Source organism: Musa acuminata, chromosome BXJ1-9 (genome assembly GCF_036884655.1).
Source record: "Musa acuminata AAA Group cultivar baxijiao chromosome BXJ1-9, Cavendish_Baxijiao_AAA, whole genome shotgun sequence".
Classification (NCBI taxonomy): Eukaryota; Viridiplantae; Streptophyta; class Magnoliopsida; order Zingiberales; family Musaceae; genus Musa; species Musa acuminata.
Genome location: NC_088335.1, coordinates 21441694 through 21449349, shown reverse-complemented (window position 1 = coordinate 21449349; position 7656 = coordinate 21441694). Strand labels below are relative to the sequence as shown.

General features: G+C 39.0%; 1 long non-coding RNA gene across 1 annotated transcript; it reads right to left on the bottom strand.

The window, feature by feature from the left end:
• Positions 1 to 396: 396 nt before the first annotated feature.
• LOC135593417 (uncharacterized) lies at positions 397 to 4313 on the bottom strand. Its single transcript, XR_010479579.1, has 2 exons — positions 2793 to 4313; positions 397 to 697 (listed from the first exon to the last, which is right to left on the bottom strand). It is a non-coding gene; the product is annotated as an uncharacterized LOC135593417 (long non-coding RNA).
• Between the last annotated feature and the right edge of the window lie 3343 nt (positions 4314 to 7656).

Here is a 7656-nt window from a genome sequence, read left to right as displayed (position 1 = left end):
CTGATTCAATATCCTCGATTACCCCATTCATCCCACTTAATTAATCAAAATCAGATGAAATAGGAGGACCAAATGTCCTCGTCATCCCAGATTCCTAAAATGCATCAAAGAAAATTTCCACCGATCACTACAGTTCACTAGACCTCAATATATTTTACACGTCAACATATCAAATATTTCAGTAATCCTCAAACCATGCTCTGATACCACCTCTGTCACGCCCCCTCAAAATATCGACGATATTTAAAGTTTTCGTCATAGACCAATCCAGGATCCAAACTAACGTTTGAGGACACTGAAAAACATTCAATCAAATTCACATCCATAAAACATGTGCATTTTAAAATCATATATCACATCACTCGATATTTCACATTTATGGCAACCCAAGCCAACTTGACAAACATGAACAACATTTATAAATCCACAAGCTAAATAAATTATACAATCAGAACTCCAACTATTCACCACAAGTTCATATCGTCATAAATTAGACTTAACATTCCGAAATTCCAAATAACAGAGATCTTCTAACACTTTTACATAGTATATCCATTTCGATCATCAGAACAATTCATTACATACAAAATATGCTTATACAACAATAGCATAACAACCGACAAGACTTGCCCATAATTCTGAATAGCTATCCACTACCTCAGCCCAAATCAAACATCTCGAAGAGTGACAAGCTGACCTGAAAGATTTATATAACAACGGAGTGAGCCAAAAACGGCTCAGCAAGTGACAAAACATATTCAGAACAAAAGGAACGGTTTCAAACGAGTAAGGTATCATAATGTAAGGCAGAATACAAGAATTCTCAAGGATACCATCTCATTAGATACAAAATCATAAGTATCATGTCATTCAAAACATATTTGATTCATAACAAATGGAGCACAGAGTAATTGGAGCATATCAATGGCAGATAGGACATTTCAGAACATATCAGTTCATAGAAAATGGAGCACAGAGTAATTGGAGCATATCAATGGCAGATAGGACATTTCAGAACATATCAGTTCATAGCAAATGGAGCACAGAGTAACTGGAGCATATCAATGGCAGATAGGACATTTCAGAACATATCAGTTCATAGCAAATGGAGCACAGAGTAATTGGAGCATATCAATGGCAGATAGGACATTTCAGAACATATCAGTTCATAGCAAATGGAGCACAGAGTAATTGGAGTATATCAATGGCGTATGAAATGTTCCGGAGCATATCAACGACATATGGAACATTTCGAAACATATCAACAGTGGAGGAAACATTTCAGAGCATATCAATAACAAATACCGTACAGAAGCTCAAACGTCGTCTTTGACGTTGCAAACATATCAATCTTATCCAAAGCATGTACAGAAACACATAACCAAAGCTCTGGATATCATATCAAACATACAGAAGGTGTAGTGGGATCTCAGTCAGAATGTGATTCATCCAGAATATCCCACATAGCGGGCAATAAGCGCATACCCTTTACCATTTCTGGCAAAGGTCCAGAATATCCCACATAGCGGGCAATAAGCGCATACCCTTTACCATTTCTGGCAAAGGTCCAAATAATCCCACACACCAGAGTACAAGAGGGTAGTTTTAACAATAAATAGAATATATCGGAAGCACACGCGGAACAACAAAGCATACATGTGCCTTTACGAGTTAATCCGAAGTAAGCAATAATCTTTCACAAGTATATTCAGATTTGAAAGGAATTGAAAACAAGGGCACATATGGAATCCAAGCAATCACATATAACTCAATTCAATAAGAAGATTTGATGAATTCAATGTCCAAAGGAATGAAACTGGAATAGGCACATATCGAAAGCAAATGCGGAACAATAGGATATACATGTGCCTATATGAGTCAATACGATATAGTATAAACGTTACACAACAGTTTTCAAGAATGCAATAATTTTAAGGACAAGAGTATACAAGAATTCAAAGCAGTAATATAAAGCTCAATTGAATAAGAAAGCTAAAGGATATCAATTTCCAAAGGAATGAAACCAGAATATGAGAAATCGACCAAAGCTCGATTTCTGGCAGAATACAGAAGGCACATTGAACAAATGATTCAAACTATCAATCGTGCTCCAATTTACTCAGAAATAATCATTGGATAATACTTTCAGATAAGACAGGCTTCATATGAATTGAACTATCCAACAGAGAGAGTTACAAATAATTTGGTAAGCAAGTGTCGTAGAACAAAATCTCTGTTGGCAGAATTCATAATGTCAGATTCAACAGATAACTGGACAGGTGTTTGGATTCCAAATCTTTCAATCCATATATCAAAGAAAGATCTACGAGTCTAGTTTCCAATGAAATCAGTTTTGAACAAATCTGAGTTTCCAACAAAGACTTATAGGCAGCTCGGTATCAAAAGGTCAGAATCTCAGAAGTTGCACAGATTCGAATCGTTACGTCTAAACAGGAGATATATCAAATGCAAGGTTAGAACAATTCAAAGTTCCTCATATTCAAAGCAAATGTAGAGATAAAATTGCAGTGAGGAAAGATCAGGATACTTGCAATAGGAAAGATTAGTACAATTACAAGAGGAACGAATCGGGAACTTACAATAAGAAATATCAGAGCAATTATAGGAGAAACGATCAGGGAACTTGCAATAAGACATATCAGAGCAATTATAGGAGAAACGATCAGGGAACTTGCAATAAGACATATCAGAGCAATTATAGGAGAAACGATCAGGGAACTTGCAAGAGAAAAGATTAGAAAGCTTGCAATAGAAAAGGTTAGAACACTTACCTTTTGAAGGTTTTGATCCAAAGATTCGAAGAAGGTGTACGCTCGAATCCTTTTTCTACTTTTCCTCCGTGTTCTCTCTCTGTTTCGTTTTGTGCTCTCATTTTCTTCCTTTCTTCATAACTACACCACGTGTCGAACATCGAGGCACAGTCACCTGCTCTCTCTTACTCTCATTCCTTCTTTTTCTTTCCCAAACGCAGCTGCCACAGCCGCCGCCGCCGCCGCTGCCGCTGCCACAATTGCAGCCCCTTCCACCGCACTACCTTCCTTCCTCCCTTCACTCGCAGACATAATTGCTGCATACGCAGTCGCTGCCGCTGCGGCCGCAATCCCGTCCGCAGCCCCTTTTCCCCCCTTTCCTTTCTTTTCTTTCCCAGCTGCAACCGCCGCAGTCGCAATCGCAGCCATGGCCGCAGCCACCACAACCGCAGCCTCTTCTTCCTCCGCTACTCTATTTCCTCTCATTCTTCTCTTCCAACTGCAGCTGCCACTGCCGCAGCTGCCACCCCTTCTCCTCTTTCTCTCTTCTTCCTCTCCTTCCCTTTCTCTTCTTCTTCCTTTCCTTCTCTTCTTTCCCAGCTGCACTGCTGCAGTCGCAGCCTCAACCGCGGCCACAGCCTCTTCTTCTTCCCCTGCTCATCTTCCTCTCCTTCTTCTCTTCCAACTGCAGCTGCCATCGCCGCAGCCGCAGCCCCTTCTTTCCCTTCTCTTCTTCCTCTCCTTCCCTTCTTCCTTTCTCTTCCTCTTTCCCTGCCATAGCTGCAGCTGCCACTGCCGCAACCGCAGCTACTTCTTTCCCTTCTCCTCTTCCTTCTCCTTCCTTTCTTCTTCTTCTCTCCCCGCTGCAACTGCTGCAGTCGCGGCCGCAGCCACGGCCGCAACCTCTCCCTCCTCCCCTGCTCATCTTCCTCTTCTTCTTCTCTTCCAGCTGCAGCTGCCATCGCCGCAGCTGCAGCCCCTTCTTCCCCGGCGTCACACACACCCTCTCCTCTGTTTCCTCTGTAGGAAACAGAGGTATCACAACCTCTTCTCCTGCTTCCTCTTCTTCTTCACTTCCTCTTCTTCTTCTTCTCCTCTTCGAACGCCCCACACCTCTCCTCTGTTTCCACCTGCAGGAAACAGAGGTGCTGCAGCCCTAGCTGCTGCCACCTCTCGCTCCTCTCCCTCGTCCCTCTCTTTTCCCTCTTCTTCTCCTTCTCTTCTTCTCCTCTTCCCTTTTCCTCCCCAACGCCACACACCTCCTCGCTGCAGCCTTGCCGCAGCTATCCTCCTCTCTTCTCCTCCTTCTTCTTCTTCTTCTTCTTCTTCTTCTTCTTCCCTTTTCATCCTCAACGCCCCACACATCCTCTCCTCTGTTTCCACCTGCGGGAAACAGAGGTGCTGAAGCCCTAGCTACTTCAGCTGCCTCTCTTTCTCCTCTCCATCTTCCCTCTCTTCTACTTCTTCTTTTCTTCTCTTCTCCCTCTTCTTCCTCTCTTCTTTTCCCTCTTCTTCTCTTCTCCCTCTACTTCTCTTCTTCTTCTCCCCACGCCCCACCGCTTCTCTTTGTTTCTCGAAGAAACAGAGAGAGCGTGGGAGGCGGTGGGATAAAACCGAAATTTTTGGTTTTATTTATTTTCTTCTTTTTACAACTTAAAAGTTTAGTCCTTGAAATTTCCATATTTACATATAGGTCCTCCGATTTATAAATAAATCTTTATTAATAATTTTCAAAAGTGAGGGATATTACATGGGCGGTGTAACCGCCCAGTTTGGCGGTGCCACCGCCAGACCCTTCGGTTCACTCGTTGGGCTTTAAATTTAGCCCAAACCAAGTCTAATTTTGGGCCCAATTGGCTCGTAACCAGGATATAGGATTATCTTTTAATCCTAATCCTAATTACATGTAAACTACATAACTAAAAACATCCCAAGCAAGTTTTTAACCGTGAACGTTGAGTCTTCTTCCGGCGAGCTTTCCGACGAACTTCCGGCGGACTTCCGATATGCCCTCGGATTTCTTCCGACGGACTCCTAGCAAGCTCCCGATCTTATGATGACTTCAACGAGTAGCCGAGTCTTCTCGGTGATCTCCGCGAACCTCCGACGATCTCTTCGGCGAACTTCCAAAAATTCCGACAGGTTTCCGATTTCTTCTCGGTTGGTTCCGGCAACATCTCCGACGATTCTTCGGACTCTAAAACGTCCATCAAACTTGACTCTGGTATTCTTGCTTTATGTTTTTTGGTTATCATAGTTAATCCTGCACACTTAACTCAATAATATGGATTAGATCAATTAACCCATCAATTGATTTTATCATCAAAATCCGAGATTCAACAATCTCCCCCTTTTTGATGATGACAATCAATTGTTGACGGAGTTAAACATAACTCCCCCTATCTATATGCCATATTATGAGAAGATAAAAACACTTGAATTCCATCCCATTGAATTCAAGCATAAACCGATATGTTCTAACGGTTGAACTTATCGTTATTCTCATTAAGCATAAGTAAATACGAAACTTCGATGAAAATCATTTTTAAGTCGAATGATAAGAGACAATTTTTACTACAACAGGAGATAAAGATTTTCAACATGAATTTCATGATATAAATGTAAGGCATGCTTTCAATATGGTCAATCAATCTTGCAATATTCTCAAAGATTTTGCAAGGCATATAAGATATTTGTATTATACAAGCTCTTGTAATTCATATATGATACCAGTCATATTGTCGATGCGCATAAGATATTTTCATTAAGTCATGCTATCGAAATGGTATAAGTCATCACTTAGTTATCACTTCTCCCCCTTTGTCATGAACAAAAAGGGAATGAGACTTGAAGCACATAATTTGTGATTATAACATCAGGAATTCAGCATTGATTATACAAAAATTCATCATTCATCCATTTTATCAAATCTCTTCTTTCTATAAATAACAAAAATTATAGGTGTACAAAGAAGAGATTGTGATTAAAAAAAAAATTTCAAGTAATAACTCCAATAAGTCAAGATCATAATTCGAATACAAACTCATTCAAATTCAAATCGTCAACTTGAAACTCATAATCAAGCCATCAAAATCAATTTCGAGATTCACAAAATATCATAAAATCATAAATCTTGATCAGATGGGAGCGGTGTTTGACTCAAGATAGGATAAGGTAATTTAACGTGTCATTTCAAATCGAAAGAGAAGGATCAAATTCACCGAGGAACGGAGAGAGGATGAAAAACTTTACGAAAAATCCATTCAAACAAGTTTATTCTTAGGGACAATTTAACATACCTAATTCCCTTCTAATAAATTCAAATTGGTCTTCATTCAAAGCTTTTATAAATATATCTGCTAATTGATGCTTTGTGTCAATGAATTCTAGAACAACATTATTGTTAAGGACATGATCACGTATGAAATGTTGCCTAACGTCGATGTGCTTAGTTCTAGAGTGCTGAACTGGATTTTTAGTAAGACATATGGCACTAGTATTATCACATTTTATGGGAATGTTTTTAAAGTGAATTCCATAGTCTTCTAATGTATTTTTCATCCAAACAACTTGTGCACAACATGCACTTGCAGCAATGTATTCGGCTTCCACCGTAGATAGTGCAACTGAATTTTGTTTCTTGGAAGTCCAAGAAACAAGTGCATGTCCTAAAAATTGGCATGTTCTAGATGTACTTTTTCTATCTATCTTGCATCCGCCAAAATCGGCATCTGCATAAGCTATTAAATCAAATTTTTCATATTTTGGATACCACAATCCTAAATTTGGAGTTCCTTTAAGATACCTAAATATTTTTTTGACACTCTTAAGATGAGATAATTTAGGATTAGATTGAAACCTAGTGCAAAGTCCTACACTAAACATAATATCCGGTCTAGTCGCGGTGAGGTAGAGTAGACTACCTATCATTCCCCTATATATTTTTTGATCGAAATTTTCACTATTTTCATCCATATCTAACTTAGTTGAAGTACTCATAGGGGTGCTTATTGCTTTTGAATTATCCATGTTAAACAGTTTTAACAATTCTAATGTGTATTTAGATTGGTTAAGAAATATACCATCACTAAGTTGTTTGATTTGTAATCCTAAAGGGAAGGTTAATTCACTCATTAAACTCATTTCAAATTCATGACTCATACATTTAGCAAATGATTCACATAGTGATTCATCCGAAGAGCCAAAAATAATATCGTCAATATAAATTTGCACAATAAGAAAATTATTTTCAAAATGTTTGATAAACAATGTAGTATCAACCTTGCCTTTGGTAAAATTATTTAAAATAAGAAAGGAACTAAGCCTTTCATACCAAGCTCTAGGAGCTTGTTTCAAGCCATAGAGAGCCTTAGTAAATTTGAATACATGATTAGGAAGAAGAGAATTTTCAAATCCGGGAGGTTGTCCGACATATACTTCTTCAGAAATAAAACCTTTCAAGAAGGCACTTTTGACATCCATTTGAAACAATTTAAAATTATTACTACTAACATAGGCAAGGAGCATCCTAATGGCTTCTAATCTTGCCACAGGAGCGAAGGTTTATTCGTAGTTGATACCTTCTTCTTGGTTGAAACCTTTGGCCACTAATCTAGCCTTGTTTCTAACCCCAATACCATTTTCGTCTTGCTTGTTTCTAAAGACCCATTTAGTACCAATGACTAAATGGTCACTAGGTCTAGGAACAAGCTTCCATATCTTATTCCTCTCAAATTGATTCAATTCCTCTTGCATTGCAATAACCCAAAAATCATCTTTTAAGGCCTCGTCAATGCATTTAGGTTCGATTTGAGAAAGTAAGGCGGTGTTAGCACAAAAATTCTTGAAAGAGGAACGGGTTTGAACCCCTTTTGATGTATATCCT